Source organism: Melospiza melodia, chromosome 17 (genome assembly GCF_035770615.1).
Source record: "Melospiza melodia melodia isolate bMelMel2 chromosome 17, bMelMel2.pri, whole genome shotgun sequence".
Classification (NCBI taxonomy): domain Eukaryota; kingdom Metazoa; phylum Chordata; class Aves; order Passeriformes; family Passerellidae; genus Melospiza; species Melospiza melodia.
In genome coordinates, this window is record NC_086210.1 from 10,219,644 (window position 1) to 10,236,047 (window position 16,404).

Genomic DNA, 16,404 nt, shown 5'->3' on the forward strand with positions numbered 1-16,404 from the left:
CAAGCCTTCTGAAACATGGAGTCAGATCCTTGTCTCTTCCCTCATCCTTGGACCCCTGTGAACACAGTCACAGTCAGACTAAACAGCAAGCTGCAGACTGAACTCACAGATGCACATTTCACCTCAATCCAAATGGATTTCTCCTCTGGAAAATTCCACCTCTGCCTCAGAGCCCTCTCCCCAGGCTGCGCCCCAGCCTGGCCTGAGCACTCGATGCCAGTAGTGGGAAAAGCTGCACTGCCAGAGGGATCGGGGGCGGGCCGGGCCTCAGAGCAATTCTAGAGCTAAAGCGTGAAAGACATCAGAGCCGCTCAGATAATACATGCCAGCGCTCATCCCGGGCCCGGCCACCGCCTCCTCCTGCTGCTGCTGGGGCCCTCCCAGCCCGGAGCCGCCGTTTCCAGCGCCCAGGGCCGCTCTCTGTGGCTGCAGCCCGGCCCTGCCACAGCAGCCCTTGGCCCGGCGCTGGAGCCGGTGCCGCTGTTGGCAGCAAAACCCACCCCGGGCAGAGCCGCCCCGGCCCGGCTCTTCCCGCGGCCTCGGCTCGGCCCCGCCGCCCACATCGCCCTCAGCCCTCCGCCGCCTCGCCGGGCCCTGGGCCTCAGCGCCCTTCGGGGACCGCGCTCGGAGCAGCGACCGCTCGGGGCACCGCGGATCGGCCCAGCCCTGCACCGGCCCCGATCGGGTACCGCGGATCTGCCCGGCCATGCTCGGCCCCGCTCGGGCACCGCGGATCTGCCCGGCCCCCCCAGCCCCGCTCGGGGCACCGCGGATCGGCCCAGCCCTGCACCGGCCCCGATCGGGTACCGCGGATCTGCCCGGCCATGCTCGGCCCCGCTCGGGCACGGCGGATCTGCCCGGCCCCCCCAGCCCCGCTCGGGCACCGCGGATCCGCCCAGCCCTGCACCAGCCCCGGGCCCGGCCCGCACCACGCACCCGCTGCCGCCGCCGCCGCTCCGCTGCCAGGGACACGCGGCCGGAACGGGCAGGGCCGGGCTGGCAATGGGACCCGCCCGCAGCCGCCTCCGCCTGCCCCGGCACCAATCAGCGTCTTCCACCCAACGCAATGGGCATTTTGAATAACGCGCGGTTTCTGATTGGCTTTTGGCAGATATTCAAACGAATACTTTGTGTGTTACGTTGGAAAGTGATGCTGTATTAGTTTTCTTAAGTAGTGTGTTAAATCTAGTTGTAGATTGTAACAAAGCGTTAAAATAGAAACTATGCTATGTAAGATACTTTTTTTTTAAAAGAAAGGACGCACACCAGTCAGCAGCCAAAGGACACCTCAATCTTTCAGAGAAAGAGAATTTATTGCTCTCTTATCAGAAGAAACGAACTTCTTCCCGCCTCACTCGGGAAGAAGCCGTCAGGATTCAAAGGAAGAAGCTGACACTGACCAGACAGAATCCTGTGTTTGAATGGAATTTATGCATCATGTATGAGGTGTGTGAATATGCAACAGGTTATTGTTTTTTAAGGGTTAATCCCTTGTTAACGTGTGTCCTTTATCAGGCTTATTTTGCCCAGAAAAAGGTACCCGGACATGCATAACTCTTTGCTTCTATTGTCTCTTATTGTCCTAATCCAAATTGTCCAAATTATTATTACTCTAATTATATTGCTATTTTTATAACCATTTTATTATCATTCAACTTTTTGAAAATTTAAAAACACGTGATTAGCGTTTTTCACACTTTTTAACACCAATTCGTACATTAAAAGCAGGCATAGCTTTATTTTGTCGCTGGGATCACCCAGCCCCAGCTCTTTCACTCCCCAGCTGGTACCTGTGTCACAGGTGAGCCGGGAGATGATGCTGCCCTCAGGAGCTGGGGCCCAGCACCCAGGTGCAGGTGAGGTGCAGCAGTTCTTTTCAGGGATTCTGAAGGTGAAGGAAAAGGAAGTTTATTTTCTGACTAACATTTATAGGTTTTTAAAAGTGACCATGGGTTGGAGGCTGAAAGTGCCATCTCTCAATGACACTGGACAAACCAACAGTTTAATAAATTTCTTTTCTTCTATAAAAGAATGCAAAACAAATCTCAGGAGCTCATTCCTTCCAGAAAGATTATTGATACTGCTCTAGAAGGCACCTGGGAACAGCATCTCAATCCTGCCCATGTTTTCCCAAAATCGCTCCCTGCAGCAGGAACAGCTGGGTGCAGTTGTCACTGCAGATGTTCAGGCACCCAAAGCAGCTGCAGCTGTTTGTGAGCAGCAGAGCAGATATTCCCTGTGCCACCACCTTTCCATAGGGATACAGAAGCTCTGGTTCTGGGGTATGTGATCCTGGCTGCTGAACTCCAGGGAAATCCACATTGCTCATTGGAAAACCCACCTGAACTTTTCTTTTAAATGTGATGGAGAAATGTCTCTGCATCCAGGGGCTACTGTGGTGCTAAATCACCTGAGGAGTGTTGGGGTGTGCAGGAACCCTACAAGTAAGGGATCAATAATCCCTGGACAGAAGCTGGGCTGCTCAGGATCAATAATCCCTGAACAGGAGTTGGGCTGCTCAGGAGAAATAATCCTGGACAGGAGCTGGGTAGCTCAGGATCAATAATCCTGGACAGAAGTTGGGTTGCTTGGGATCAATAATCCCCACACAGAAGTTGGGCTGCTCAATCATCTGAGGAGTACTGAGGTGTGCAGGAACCCTACAGGCAAGGGATCAATAATCATTGGAGAGAAACTGGGGTGCTTGGGATCAATAATCCCTGGACAGAAGCTGGGCAGCTCAGGATAAATAATCCCTGGACCGATAATGGGCTGTTTAGAAGAAATAATGCCTGGACAGAAGCTGGGCTGCTCAGTTTTAATATAATATATGTCATAAAATAATAAATCAAGCCTCCTGAAACACGGAGTCAGATTTTCATCTCTTCCCTCATCCTTGGACCCCTGAGAACACAGTCACATAGCTCCCTCTCAAATACATCTGCATGCAATTTCACAACAAGTTCATACATATTCATTCTACTGATTTCCTGTTACATTTCCTGTGAATTTTTCTTTATCAGAAAGAATTCCTGGGGTCATTTTGACCCTGCTTTCCACAGCAGCCTCTCTCTCTGTTTCAGAGTTCAAGGGCCCCCCCTTTATCTCTGTCTTGGGCTGCAGCAGTTTCTTAGAGCACAGGCTTTTGTCAGAACAGGCAGTCAGGCTGTCACAGACATCTCTCCTGAAAAATCCTTTCCTTAGGATTTTTCCTCCTGAGAGGCTGAGATGCCTCAGGAACAAAATGTAAACATTGACATTATTTACTGCTGTGGAATGCAACAGGTGGATCTGTGATTGGTCTCATGTGGTTGTTTCTAATTAATGGCCAATCACAGTCAGCTGGCTCAGACTCTCTGTCCGAGCCACAAACCTTTGTTATCATTCCTTCCTATTCTATTCTTAGCTAGCCTTCTGATGAAATCCTTTCTTCTGTTCTTTTAGTATTGTTTTAATGTAATATATATCATAACATAATAAATCAAGCCTTCTGAAACATGGAGTCAGATGTTCATCTCTTCCCCAACCCAAGAACCCCTGTGAACACAGTCACCGTGAAGTTCTACCTGTTTGTTATTGTAATCACCAGTCGTTTTAGTTAATCGCTTCTTTTGTATCGGGATGGCCCTGCCTGAGGCTAAATTGATGGCCCTTCTCTCCAAACAGTGAGAGGACGGGATATGGAGGGGGGGGGGGGGGGGGCATCAGAGAAAATGCAAAATAACCTCGGGACCAGCATGCCATGGGAAGCAACCCCACCAAACTTACTGAAAAAAACCCCAAAACAACGAGCCAATACAGAATTAAGAGATCAGAGTGATGTCTGGAGGTGAGGAACAAAGTACCGAGCCTGCAGAGAGGCTGAGAACCTTTGTTGCCTCTCACCCTGAGCAAAGACCTCAGCTGCCAGGCTGTCACAGCCCAGCTCTGTGATGGCTCAGCGGGGATGGACAGAGGGGTCAGGGGTGTTATAAATAAAAAAATCTGCCAATTTTTTGGGCAAAAAAGGGTTGCAGAGTGAACCAGTTATACCAGTTGCTGCCAAGGTGAAGTGTCACAGACATCTTTTCATGAAAAATCCTTTCCTCGGGATTTTTTCTCCTGAGAAGCTTAGAGGCCTCAGGAACAAAATGTAAACATTGATTATCTGCTGCTGTGGGATGCAACAGGTGCATCTGTGATTGGTCTCACGTGGTTGTTTCTAATTAATGGCCAACCACAGTCAGCTGGCTCAGACTCTGTCCTAGCCACAAACCCTTGTTATCATTCTTTCCTATTCTATTCTTAGCTAGCCTTCTGATGAAACCTTGTCTTCTATCCTTTCAGTATAGTTTTAATGTAATATATATCATAAAATAAAAAATCAAGTCTTCTGAAACATGGAGTCAGATCCTCATCTCTTCCCTCATCCAAGAACCCCTGTGAACACCGTCACAGGTGGGACCCCCAGCTCTGCCCTTTAGTGGACAAAGCTGCACTTTCCTCCTCCTCCGAGTCACCCTGGGAGCAGTTTCGGACCCATCGAGCTTCCCAACCTTGAGCTGATCACTTTTAATAAAGGCATTAAAAAGGAGAAAAAGTCTCCTGCCCTGTTTATTTCACCCGGTGTCACCCACCTACCCAGCCCCAGGGGCCACACAGCGCCTGAGGCGTCCTCCTCCTGTGCCACCCGGTCGGTGACATGGCCCGTGAAGTAGGGGGCGGCCACCTCACCGGTGGGGACACAGCATCAGCATCACCACGATGGGTGGTGACCCCTGAATTGAGGGAAGAGGACTGGAAATTGTATCCTGACCACTGCCAAAATTGTGTGTTGAACCCCAAAATCAGATCCTGATTTCCCAAACTGGGTGCTCAAAACCTCTAAATTGGGTCCTGACCCCTCAAATTGGTTTCTGACCTCGCTCAAATCAGATTCTGCCTCCCCCAAATTGGGTCCTGACCCTTCAAATTGGCCTTGCAACCCCCCACGGCATCCTGTCCCCCTCCAGTTATGTCCAAAAAGCCTCAAAATCAGATCCCAAAGCCTCTCAAAGGGGTCCTGTTATGTCCAAATCGGATCCCAAAGCCTCTCAAAGGGGTCCTGCTATGTTCAAATCCTCCAAATCAGATCCCAAAGCCCCTCAAAGGGGTTCTGCCATATCCAAACCCACAAATCGGATCCCAAATCCCCTCAAAGGGGTCCTGTTATGTCCAAACCCACAAATCGGATCCCAAAGCCCCTCAAAGGGGTCCTGCGCCTCCGGTCGGGGTCCCCCCGTACCGAGAGCAGAAGCCGACATCAGCTCCCCACCAGCGTCCATCGCCCGCCCTCGGGCCCCAGCAGGGCCAGGAACCGGCGAATGGGGGGAGACAGTATCGGGGACACGGGGACCGGTGGGTTCTGCTGTGTCCGGTGGGTCTCGGTCTGTCCTTCTGGCTCCCGGTCCTGCTCCCGGTTCTTCTCGCCGGTGGTTCCGGGCAGTCCCGGGGGCCCGTGCGGGCCCCGGTGCTGCTCGCAGCGTGTCCCGGTCCGGACCGTGTCGCCCTCGGACGGTCCCGGTGTGCTCCCGATGCCGGCCCAGTCCCTTCCCGGCAGCCGCCGCCGTTTCCCGGAACGCGCGCGCGGGAATCCTCGCCTGACACGCCCACGCCTGAAATGGCGTCTGTGATAGGTCAAAGCGGAGGTGACATCATCGGTTGCCAGGCAGAGGGGGCTGGAGCGGGTTTGAGAGGCGAAGGAGGCGGTGCCCGGAGGGGGCGGGGTCTGGGCAGGAGGAGGCGGGGTCTGGGCGGGGATGGGGGCGGAGCAGGGCGGGGAGAGGGCGGGGCAGAGCGGGATGGGCGGGGGCTCGAAAGCGAAACCTTAACGGAGCTTTTGGGAGCTGAACTGGGAGTACTGGTGTGAACTGGTGAGTGCCCCAAGCTGGACTGGAGACATTGATGTGGACTGGGGAGCTGAGAGGGCTGAACTGGGAGCACCGTAGTCTGGACTGGGAGCATTGGTGCGGACTGGGGAGTGCCTTGTCTGGACTGTGGAGAGTCCCAGGCTCGACTGGGAGCACTGCTGGGGACTGGTGAGTGCCCTAAGCTGGACTGGAAACATTGATATGGACTAGAGAATGCCCCAGGCTGGACTAGGAAGTGCCCCAGGCTGAACTGGGAGCACTGGTGTGGGCTGGTGAGTGTCTTGTCTGGACTGGAGAGTGCGCCAGGCTGAACTGGGAGCACTGGTGTGGACTGGCAAGTTCCCCGAACTGGACTGGGACCACTGGTGTGGACTGGAGAGTGCCCCAGGCTGAATTTGGAGCACTGGTGTGGACTGCTGAGCTCAGGGGTCTGAAGTGGGAGCACTGGTGTGGACTGCTGAGCTCAGGGGGCCAGACTAGTAGCACCGTAGTCTGGACTGGGAGAACTGGTGTGGACAGGGGAGCGCCCCAGGCTGGACTCAGGAGCGCCCCAGGCTGGACTGGGAGCACTGGTGTGGACTGGTGAGTGCCCCAAGCTGGACTGGGAAGTGCCCCAGGCTGAACTGGGAGCACTGGTGTGGACTGCTGAGCTCAGCGGGCCAGACTGGGAGCACTGTAGTCTAGACTGAGAGCACTGGTGTGCACAGGGGAGCGCCCCAGTCCTAACTGGTTTTAACTGGTGTCTCCACAGGCTGTTGCTCATTTCCCGGGAACCCCACAGAGAGCACTGTCCGTACTGGTCCCACCATGGCGCTGCCACCCGCCGCTCTCCTGCCCAGTGTGCTGCTGGTGTGCTGACGCCCTGGCACTGGTGTTACTGGTGCCGCTGGTGCCGCTGCTGGCGCCGCTGGGCGTGCTGGGCGTGTGGCTCGAGGCTGCCCTGCGCTTGCCCATCCTGGCCGCGGCCACCCGGCTGCCAGCCCCTCGCCGTCCTTCCGGAGCCACCGCGGCCGCCGTCACGGCCGCCGCCACCCCCGCGGTGTTCGGAACCTTCCGGAGCCTCCTGGGGCCGCTCGGGGCCGGCCCGGGGCTGTTGGCGGCCGCAGCGCCCGCCTGGCTCGGGGTCACCCACGCTGCTGCCGTGCTGGCCTGGGCCGCGCCCCCAGCCCCCGGCAGCGTCCCTGAGACCCCCGGAGGCGTCCCCAAGGCTCCCAGCAGCGTCCGGCGCGCTCTGGCACTGACCTGGGAGCAGAGGAACGTCCTTGGAGCTGCTGTCCTCTGCCTCATGCTGGCTGTCGTTGGTGGGTGACTGTCTTGGTTTAGGGCAAATCTGGGAGAAAACCTCCAAAAGGGGCCCCTCCAGAAAGCAAACCCACACAACCCGTCCCCAAACCAGTTCAGGAAAGATTCCTCAGAGAGAAGTGGGAAGAACCTGTTTATTTAACAGGCAAAGCACACAAAATGAACAATACCAGATGACAACATTCTTTCACCACTCTGAAAAAGATGACAAATTCAGAAAGTCTCTTTTGGGGGTGGTCGCTCTGTTGTCAGTCCCTCTGGTCCTGGGGCAGCTGCTGCAGCCACAAGGTGCAAACTCTCGGTGTTCCCAGGTCCTGGTCTGGAGCAGGCTCAAGTAGGTCCAAAAAAGGGAAAGGAGAAACAGTCCAGGGAAAAATTCGGACTGCTTAGCTAAACTAAATAATGAGCAGAAACAAAAGCAAGAGCGAAGCAGGAGCAAAGCAGAAGCAAGAGAAAAGCAAAAAGCCAAGCAAAAAGCAAAAGCAGCACCATCTGTGTCTGTGTCCCGCCAGCCGTGGGGGAGCGGCTGATAGCAAAACCAAAGCAAAACTTTCACTCTTCAGAGCCAGTCTTGAAAGCACAGAACATGATATCCAGCATAAACAGAACACACAGATGGGGATACAAACATCCTAACGTCACCTTAGGACGTTGACATGTGGTGACAGGCGTTGACATCCCCAATTTGGGCTCTGCAGCCCCAAATTGGGAACCCCCCAATCTGGGATACCCCACCAAATTGGATGCTGGTGCCTTAAAATTGGGTGTTGAGCTCCTAAATAGGTGATGACCACCCTAAAATAGAGTGGTGACCCTCCTAAATTGTGAGTTGACCCCTTCAGTTGGGTGCTGACCCTGCAAAAATGGGGTGCTCACTTTCCAAATTGGGTTCTGACCCTGCAAACTTGACTGTTGGTCCCCCAAAATTGGGTGCTGACCATCAAACTAATGGTCTGATGCCCAAATATGGATGTTGACCTCTAAGACCTGGGATCTTAAGGTCCTGATCTCCTATGTTTAGGTTCTGATCCATAAAATTGTGTGCTGAACCCCCCCAAAATTGGTACTGACACTTTAAATTGGGTGTAAAATCCCTAAATTTTTTCACGAAACCCCCCAAATTGGGTCCTGACTTCTCTAAATTGTCTCCTGCCCAAATCGTGTCCCGCCTTTCCAAAATTAGATCCCCGTTCCCCAGACTGGATCCTGCCCCCCACAAATCAGGGTCCCCCTGTGTCAGTGGTCTCACCCGTGGTGATGCAGCCTCAGTGACACCCAGGGGAGATGGCGGGGCCGTACACCACCGGGAAGGTGCTGGATGCCATCGGGAGTGGGGACGGAGTCACCGCTGGAGCTGTCGGGATGGTGGCGGCTGCTGGAGCCACAAGGTGGGTTGGAGCATTCCCAGGGCCTGTCCCCATGTCCCCAACGTCCCCGATGTCACCGTGTCCCTGTGTCCCCACAGTGTGCTGTTTTCTGGCTGCCGGGGGTCTCTCTTCATGCTGTTGATGGCGCGTCTCCGTCAGAGCCTGAGCCTGCGGCTTTTTTCCCACCTGGTGCACCAAGACCTGGACTTCTTCCAGGGAACACCAGCAGGTAACGGGGTACGGCCCAGCCCCATCCCCCCCGACCCATCCCACCTGTTCCATCCCATCCCAGCTAGTCTGTCACCCCAGTCCCATCCCCACCATCCCATCCCATCCCATCCCATCCCGTCCCGTCCCATCCCGTCCCATCCCATCCCATCCCATCCCATCCCATCCCATCCCATCCCATCCCATCCCATCCCATCCCATCCCATTTCCACCATCCCATTCCCACCATCCCATCCCATTGATCCCATCCCATCCCATCCCATCCCATCCCATCCCATCCCATCCCATCCCATCCCATCCCATCCCATCCCATCCCATTCCCACCATCCCATCCCATTGATCCCATCCCATTTCATTCCCACCATCCCATCCCATTGATCCCATCCCATCCCATCCCATCCCATCCCATCCCATCCCATCCCATCCCATCCCATCCCATCCCATTCCCACCATCCCATCCCATTGATCCCATCCCATTTCATTCCCACCATCCCATCCCATTGATCCCATCCCATCCCATCCCATCCCATCCCATCCCATCCCATCCCATCCCATCCCATCCCATCCCATCCCATCCCATCCCATCCCATCTGTCTGTTATCCCATCCCATGACTCCATCCCCATCATTCCCATTCCCACCATCCCATCCAATTCCATCCTATGCCATCTTCCTGGCTTCATTCTACTCCAGTGTTCCATCCTGTCCCCATCCCACTTTCCCATTCTAGCCACTGTTCTGTCCCCATTATTCTCACTCCCGTGCCTCCACCCTGTTGCATATCCCCAGCTGCCTCCCACCATCCCATCACCCCATCCCACCATTTCCTTTCCCACCATCCCATTTCCCCTGTCCTGCCCCATTCCACCCTGACCATCTCCACAGCCATTCCCATCATCCCATCCCACTGCTCCCCATTACATCATTCCCATCCCAAATGGGATCATCCATGATGGGATCATGGTCTCACCCACCACAATCCCAACCTCTTTTCCCACCCTGCAGCTGAGCTCCTGGCTCAGTTTTCCATGGAAGTGCCACGGGTGTGCAGGGCAGCACCGAGTGGAGCCAACCAGCTGCTGCGGAGCCTGGTGATGGCCCTGGTGGTGGGGGGGTTCATGGTAGGACTGGCACCGGAGCTGGCACTGCTGGCACTGCTGGAGGTGCCCCTTGGAATCGCCACCCGCTGCATCCAGAGCACCCGCAAACAGGTCAGGAGTAGGAGGGAAAGAGTGGGAGGGGACTGAAGAAAGGTGGGAATGGTGGAGCTGGGATGGAGGCTAGGGGAATGGGATGGTGGGGATGGGATGGGATGGGATGGGATGGAGAATGGAAAGGAGGATGATGGAGGTGGAAATGGTGGGATGAAAGGGGATGAAGACAAGGGGAATGGGATGATGGGGATGGGATGGAGAATGGAAAGGAGGATGATAAATGGTGGGATGAAAGGGGATAAAGACCAGGGGAGTGAGATGGTGGGAGTGCTGACATGAGGATAGAACAAAATGGTCGAGATGGGACTGGTGTGGATGAGAAGAGAAGGATGAGATAAGGTGGTGGGTATGGGATGAGACAGTGGGGATGGGGATGGTGGGATTAGGAGAATGGATGGGAATGGTGAGGGTGAGAGAGAAGGGCGTGGGATGGCGGGAATGCAATAGTGGGGATGCAGTGGGTGTGGTGGGATGGGATGTGGATGGTGGGCCCGGAAGGTGATCTGGGAAAGTTGGAGATCCCCTGTTGCTGCCACAGGCCCTTCAGCGATCCATGCTGGAAGCATCCGCCCGCACAGCCACAGGGGTGCAGGAATCTGTTGCCGCCATTGAGACCATCCGAACCTTTTCGGCAGAGGAGGAGGAGGAGGAGCAGCACAGATGTAACCTGGCCAAGGAGCTGAGGCTGAAGGAGCAGATAGAGCTGGAGCTGGCAATCTTCGTCCTTGTCTACAGGGTCAGGGGGGACTGGGAATGGGAACAGCAGAGAATGGGGATGCCAGGATCAGGGATGAGGACACTGGGAATGAGAACACTGGGACCAGAAATGGGAAACCAGCGGCTAAGATGGGGGCACTCAGAGTACAATGGGGACACCAGGAATGGGGACAACAGAACAGGGACATTGAGTTCAGGAACGGCATGGCAGGAATGGGAATGGTGACATTAGAAACAGGATGGGGACACTGGGATAAAGGTTGGGAACATCAGTGTGGTGGTGTTTGCAGGTCCCCAGGATGAGAAAAGAGACAAAATTCTTGACTTCATGTTTCAGAAAGCTGATTTATTATTTTATAATATATATTATATTAAAAGAAAATTATATACTAAAGAAAGAGAAAGGAGACATTAGAAAGCTAGAAAGGAATGAATAATAAAATCTTGTAACTCAACAGAGAGTCTGACACAGCTGGACCTGTGATTGGTCATCAAGTAAAAACAACCACATGAGACCAATCAAAGATGCACCTGCTTCATTCCACAGCAGCAGATCATTATTGTTTACATTTCGTTTCTGAGGCCTCTCAGCTTCTCAGGAGAAAAATCCTGGTGAAAAGATTTTTCAGAGAATATGTCTGTGATAGATCAGGATCAGGAATAGGGACATCAAGAGTAAGATGGGGACATCTAGAACTGGAACAAGGACACCAGGAACAGAGATGAGGCCACCAGGAACAGAGATAAAGACACAAAGGAGTGGGATGGGGACAGGCAGAATGGGGACACCAAGAGTGGGTTGGGGGCAGATGGAATGGGGACACCAGGAGTGGATTGGGGGCAGCAATATGCCTGTCCCACCTACAGGTGATCAAACTGGCCATCCGGGTCATGGTGCTGGAGCCACCAGCAGCTCCGTGACGGATCCATCACTCCTGGGGTCCTCGTCACCTTCCTGCTGTACCAGGACAGAGTTGGTAACCATACCCAGGTGATCCCATGGAATGCACGTGTTTGTCCATCCGACCGTGCTTCTGTCCATCCCGGTGCCACCCCCTTCCTTCTCCCCAGGTGCTGCTCTACGGCTTCAATGAATTCCTGACCAACGCAGCTGCTGGACAGAGGATCTGGGAATACCTGGATCGGAAACCCGCAGGGAATGTCGGGGGGACGCGGGAGCCCCCCGAGCTTCAGGGCCATGTCACTTTTCAGAAGGTCTCCTTCACATATCCTGGAAATCCAGAGCACCCTGTGCTGAAGGTGGGTCTGGGGGGAGGTGGGGTTTCCCAGGGGTGGGAATTTTGGCATCACCTGCTGTCACAATCCGTCCTTACAAACGGGTTTCTTGATAGTTCATGGATTGATCTCAGGGTGCAAAAAAACCAACACGGCACAGGAGATTTGCAGTAATAAAACGAATGCAGCTTTATTGAATGACCACCACAAAATGCAGTAGAGGGATTAAGGGAGAGAAAAAGATAGAGAGAGAAAAGAGAGAGAGAGAAGGAGGGGGATATAGCTACCAAATGCAGAGACGAAATCCTTTGGTCCAGTCCAGTCGAGGATCCGCCTATTACGTCGGGGAGATCTCAGGGTTGCAGTCCATCTGGACCCCAATTATACTCTTTTTCGATGGGGGAAGGGGAATGGATTTTGCAACCGAGTCAAAGGTAGTTTATTGTATCTTCGGGAAGGAAAGAATAATGTTTGGAAAAGGGGTACACACAGTCCATGTTCAGCAGTGGGTGTGAGCCATTGTTTTCGTGGTCCACTGCTCACACCTGCAACATCCATCTTGCTTTGGTTAGGTTGCCTCCCCCACACACCTCTCCCAGGTTGGGGGTCTCAGTCCCAGTCCTTGGAAAGAGTGTGGGGGGCCTTTTCACATGGGGGTTTCATGTCTTGGTCTTTGATGGAGAGGCTTCTTACATCTCAGTTCGTCTGTCACGGCAGTTGTAAGACGAGTGAAGGGTCTTTTGTGGGGGACCACCCAAAACTCAGGAGAAGTCCAGCCAGGCAAAGAGGGGACAGCTTCCAAGGCTACTGTTGCAAAAAGGCAAGGTGCCCCCTTCTTCTTCTCATTGGGCTCAGTGTAGCATATAGTAAATACACCTGTGGACAACAGCTTAACAATGCTCTCAGGTCTCGGGGCCTTGTTGGCATGTGACTTTCTCCTTCAGAACCAGAGATTTTAGACAGTGGGGACTCTTCAGTGGTCCCCCAATGATGATGGTGAGGCAGATGAGGAATATTTCAGACAGACTCACACACCTGTCCCCATCCCACAGGACGTGAGCTTCGAGGTGCGCTCCGGGGAGGTGACGGCGCTGGCGGGGCCCAATGGCAGCGGGAAGAGCACGGCCGTGGCGCTGCTGGAGCGGCTGCGGGATCCTGGCAGCGGGACAGTGCTGCTGGATGGGATCCCGCTGCCAGAGTATGAACACCAGTACCTGCACCGCAAGGTGGGACAGCAGAGACACTGGGAACACTGGGCATGGAATGGGGAAAATGGGGACAGGGGTCAGGGGACAACTGTGATGGTGTTCACAGGGGTTTTTGGATGAGGGAAGAGACAAGGATTTGACTCCATGCTTCAGAAGGCTTGATTTATTATTTTATGATATATATATTACATTAAAAGTATACTAAAGGAACAGAAGAAAGGATTTCATCAGAAGGCTAGCTAAGAATAGAATAGGAAAGAATGATAACAAAGGCTTGTGGCTTGGCTCTCTGTCTGCGCCAGCTGGGTTGTGATTTGCCATTAATTACAAACATCCAACATGGGCCCATCACAGATGCACCTGTTGCATTCCACAGTAGCAGATAATCAATGTTTACATTTTGTTCCTGAGGCCTCTCAGCTTCTCAGGAGGAAAAATCCTAAGGAAAGGATTTTCCATAAAAGATGTCTGCAATAAACAATGAAATGGAACTGGGACCACAGGAGCATGGGAGCAGAAATGAGGATACTGGGAAGAGGACATCAGGAATAGGGTGTGGACAACAAGAAATGGGATAGGAACATTGGGAAATGGGATGGGGATGAAAGGAATGGGGAAAAGTGGAAAGTCAGGGGTGGGGACACTGGGGACACAGATGGGGAGAATGGGATCAGGGATGGACACTATGGGGACACCAAGGTGGCATGGGGTCATGGAACAGGGGTGGGGACACCAGGAGCCAAGACAGCATCATAGGGCTTGGGGCTGGGGCAGGTGGTGCTGGTGGCGCAGGATCCCGTCCTGTTTTCTGGAACGATCCGTGAGAACATCCTGCTGGGGCTGGAGCACTGCAAAGAGTCAGAGCTGCGGGAGGCCGCCATTGCTGCTGGAGCCATGGAGTTCATTCAGGGGCTGGAGCAGGGCTGGGACACTGGTGAGAGCTAGGGGGATGGATGGGGCACCCCTGGGGCACATCCCCCTGATCCCAGGATCCTCTGGCAGCGATGGGAGAGCGGAGTGGGTGGCACATGGTGGGGTGTGCGGGGGATCCCTGAGGTCACATCCCACTGATCCCATGGGATTGCTCACGCAGGTCAGATCCCACTGATCCCATGGGATTGCTCACACACTGGTGAGGGAGTGTGGGGGGCAGGGGAAGGGGGGGAACCTCTTGTGCTGGGATCCCACTGATCCCAGGGTCCCCCCGCAGAGGTGGGGGAGTGTGGGGGGTGGGACAAGAGGGGAGAACAGGGCTGCACCCCACTGATCCCCTGTGGTCGCTCCCACAGAGGTGGGGGAGCGCGGGGGGCGGCTGGCGGCGGGGGAGCGGCGCCGTGTGGCCCTGGCCCGGGCTCTGCTCCGGCGTCCCGCCGTGCTCATCCTCGATGAGGCGCTGGATGATGGAGATGATGGAGCGGTGAGTGGGGTGGGATGGAGGGGGTTGGTGTGGATAGGGGTGTAGTTGGTGAAAATGGGGTATGATGGGATGGCTGGGATGGCTGGAATGGGATGGTGGGATGAGGTAGTGGCAATAAGGGATAATGATTGGCATGGAGTGGGAATGATGTGATGAAGACAGGGATTGGATGGGGTGGTGTGGGTCAACGAGGTGGAGAAATAGGACAGGATAGTAGGATGGGATAGAGACCAGGGGTGTAGGATGGCAGGAAAGTAGAATCAAAGGAGGAAGACAAGGAGATACGATAGGGTGGGGTGGGATGGGGTGGGAATGAAGGGGATGGGAATGCTGGGATGAGGACAGAGATGGAGTGCAATGGGAAGAGTTGGAGTGGTAGGAGTAGGATGGGATGGGACAGTGGGAATGGGGATAGTGTGGGCAGGATGGCATAGTGGGCATGGGGATGGGATGGAGAACAGGGAGATGGTAAGAACAGGATGATAGGATTAGGGTGGGACTGAGAGTGGGATGGGATTGGTTGGTCGGGACTGGGTGGGATCAGGTGGGACAGGGTAGGACTGAGTTGGATGGGTTGGCCTGAGGGTTCTCTGATTGGATGGGTTGGGACGAGCGTTCTCTGAGCTGGATGGGTTGGGATGAGCATTCTCTGAGCTGGATGGGTTGGGATGAGTGTTCTCCTAGCTGGATGGGTTGGGATGGGAGTTCTCTGAGCTGGATGGTTTGGAATGGGAGTTCTCTGAGCTGGATGGTTTTGGATGAGCGTTCTCTGAGCTGGATGGGTTGGGATGAGTGTTCTCTGAGCTGGATGGGTTGGGATGAGAGCATTCTCTGGCCGCAGGCACAGCGCTGGGTGCGCACTGGGCTGGCAAAGACCATGCTGGTCGTGTCCCACCGGCCGCGGGTGCTGGACGGGGCCGATCGCCTGGTGCTGCTGGAGCGCGGGGCCGTGATGGAGACGGGAACACCAGCGGAGCTGCGGGAACGCCGCGGCACCTACAGCCGCCTGCTCCTTGGAGGAGGCAGCACTGGGCAGCCCGAGGGCCCTGGGATGGGCAGCAAGAAGGGGGCTGCATCTGGCAGGGAATAAAGGGGAATCAGCCCCAGTGTCCTCATTCCCGGTGTTTGTGTCACCAGCCAGCTCCTGGTGTCCCCAGTCACAGTGTCCTGTGAATCCCTTCTCCCCACATCCTCAGGATCCCAACTCCCTGTGTCCCCCATGTCCCCACTGTGTCCCCCAGGTCTGCCCATTCCCTGGATGTGTGTGTGTCCCCTGTATCCACCATGCCCCCATGATCCCTGGTCCCCATGTCTGCTCCTGGACATGGGGCACAGGGTGGGAAATCAATCCCAAGGAATGGATCTGGGCATGGGTGTCATGTCCTCATCTCACTCCTGCTGTGCTCACTCCAAGCTCCTGGTGTCCCCAGTCCTTTCCCAGTGTCCCCATCCCCAGTGTCTTTATCCCAGTTCCCAATGTCCCCTTTTCTATTCCTCATTCCCTGAGAGGAAGTGCTGGGCACTGGAGGATGGGACTGAGATTTATTGCCCAAACCAGGGTATTTATACATGAGAAATAAAACATTTTGAACAACTGTAATTCTTGTGTTTAAAACATGGGAAAACAGGAAGTCAGTCTGTTGGGAAGGGCTGCTGTGTGATGAGTGGGAACAGCAGGATGAACTCTGCCAGCAATTTGTGGCTTTCTGCAGGGAGAGGGAAGGGGTTGGACCTGCACCATGGATCATTCAGCTGGTGATGAGAGTAAGAGTTGGTGTCACCCTGTCTCTGTCGCCATGGGTTGGATCTGGCTGAAGAGCCCACAGAG

General features: G+C 54.6%; 1 non-coding gene and 1 pseudogene across 1 annotated transcript; one reads left to right on the forward strand and one right to left on the reverse strand.

Annotated features, from left to right (window-relative positions):
- Positions 1 to 261: 261 nt before the first annotated feature.
- On the reverse strand, positions 262 to 344 carry LOC134426102 (small nucleolar RNA SNORD45). The gene has a single exon (XR_010029878.1). It is a non-coding gene; the product is annotated as a small nucleolar RNA SNORD45 (small nucleolar RNA).
- Positions 345 to 6,695: 6,351 nt separating this feature from the next.
- On the forward strand, positions 6,696 to 16,176 carry LOC134426034 (antigen peptide transporter 2-like; annotated as a pseudogene).
- The last annotated feature ends 228 nt before the right edge of the window (positions 16,177 to 16,404 follow it).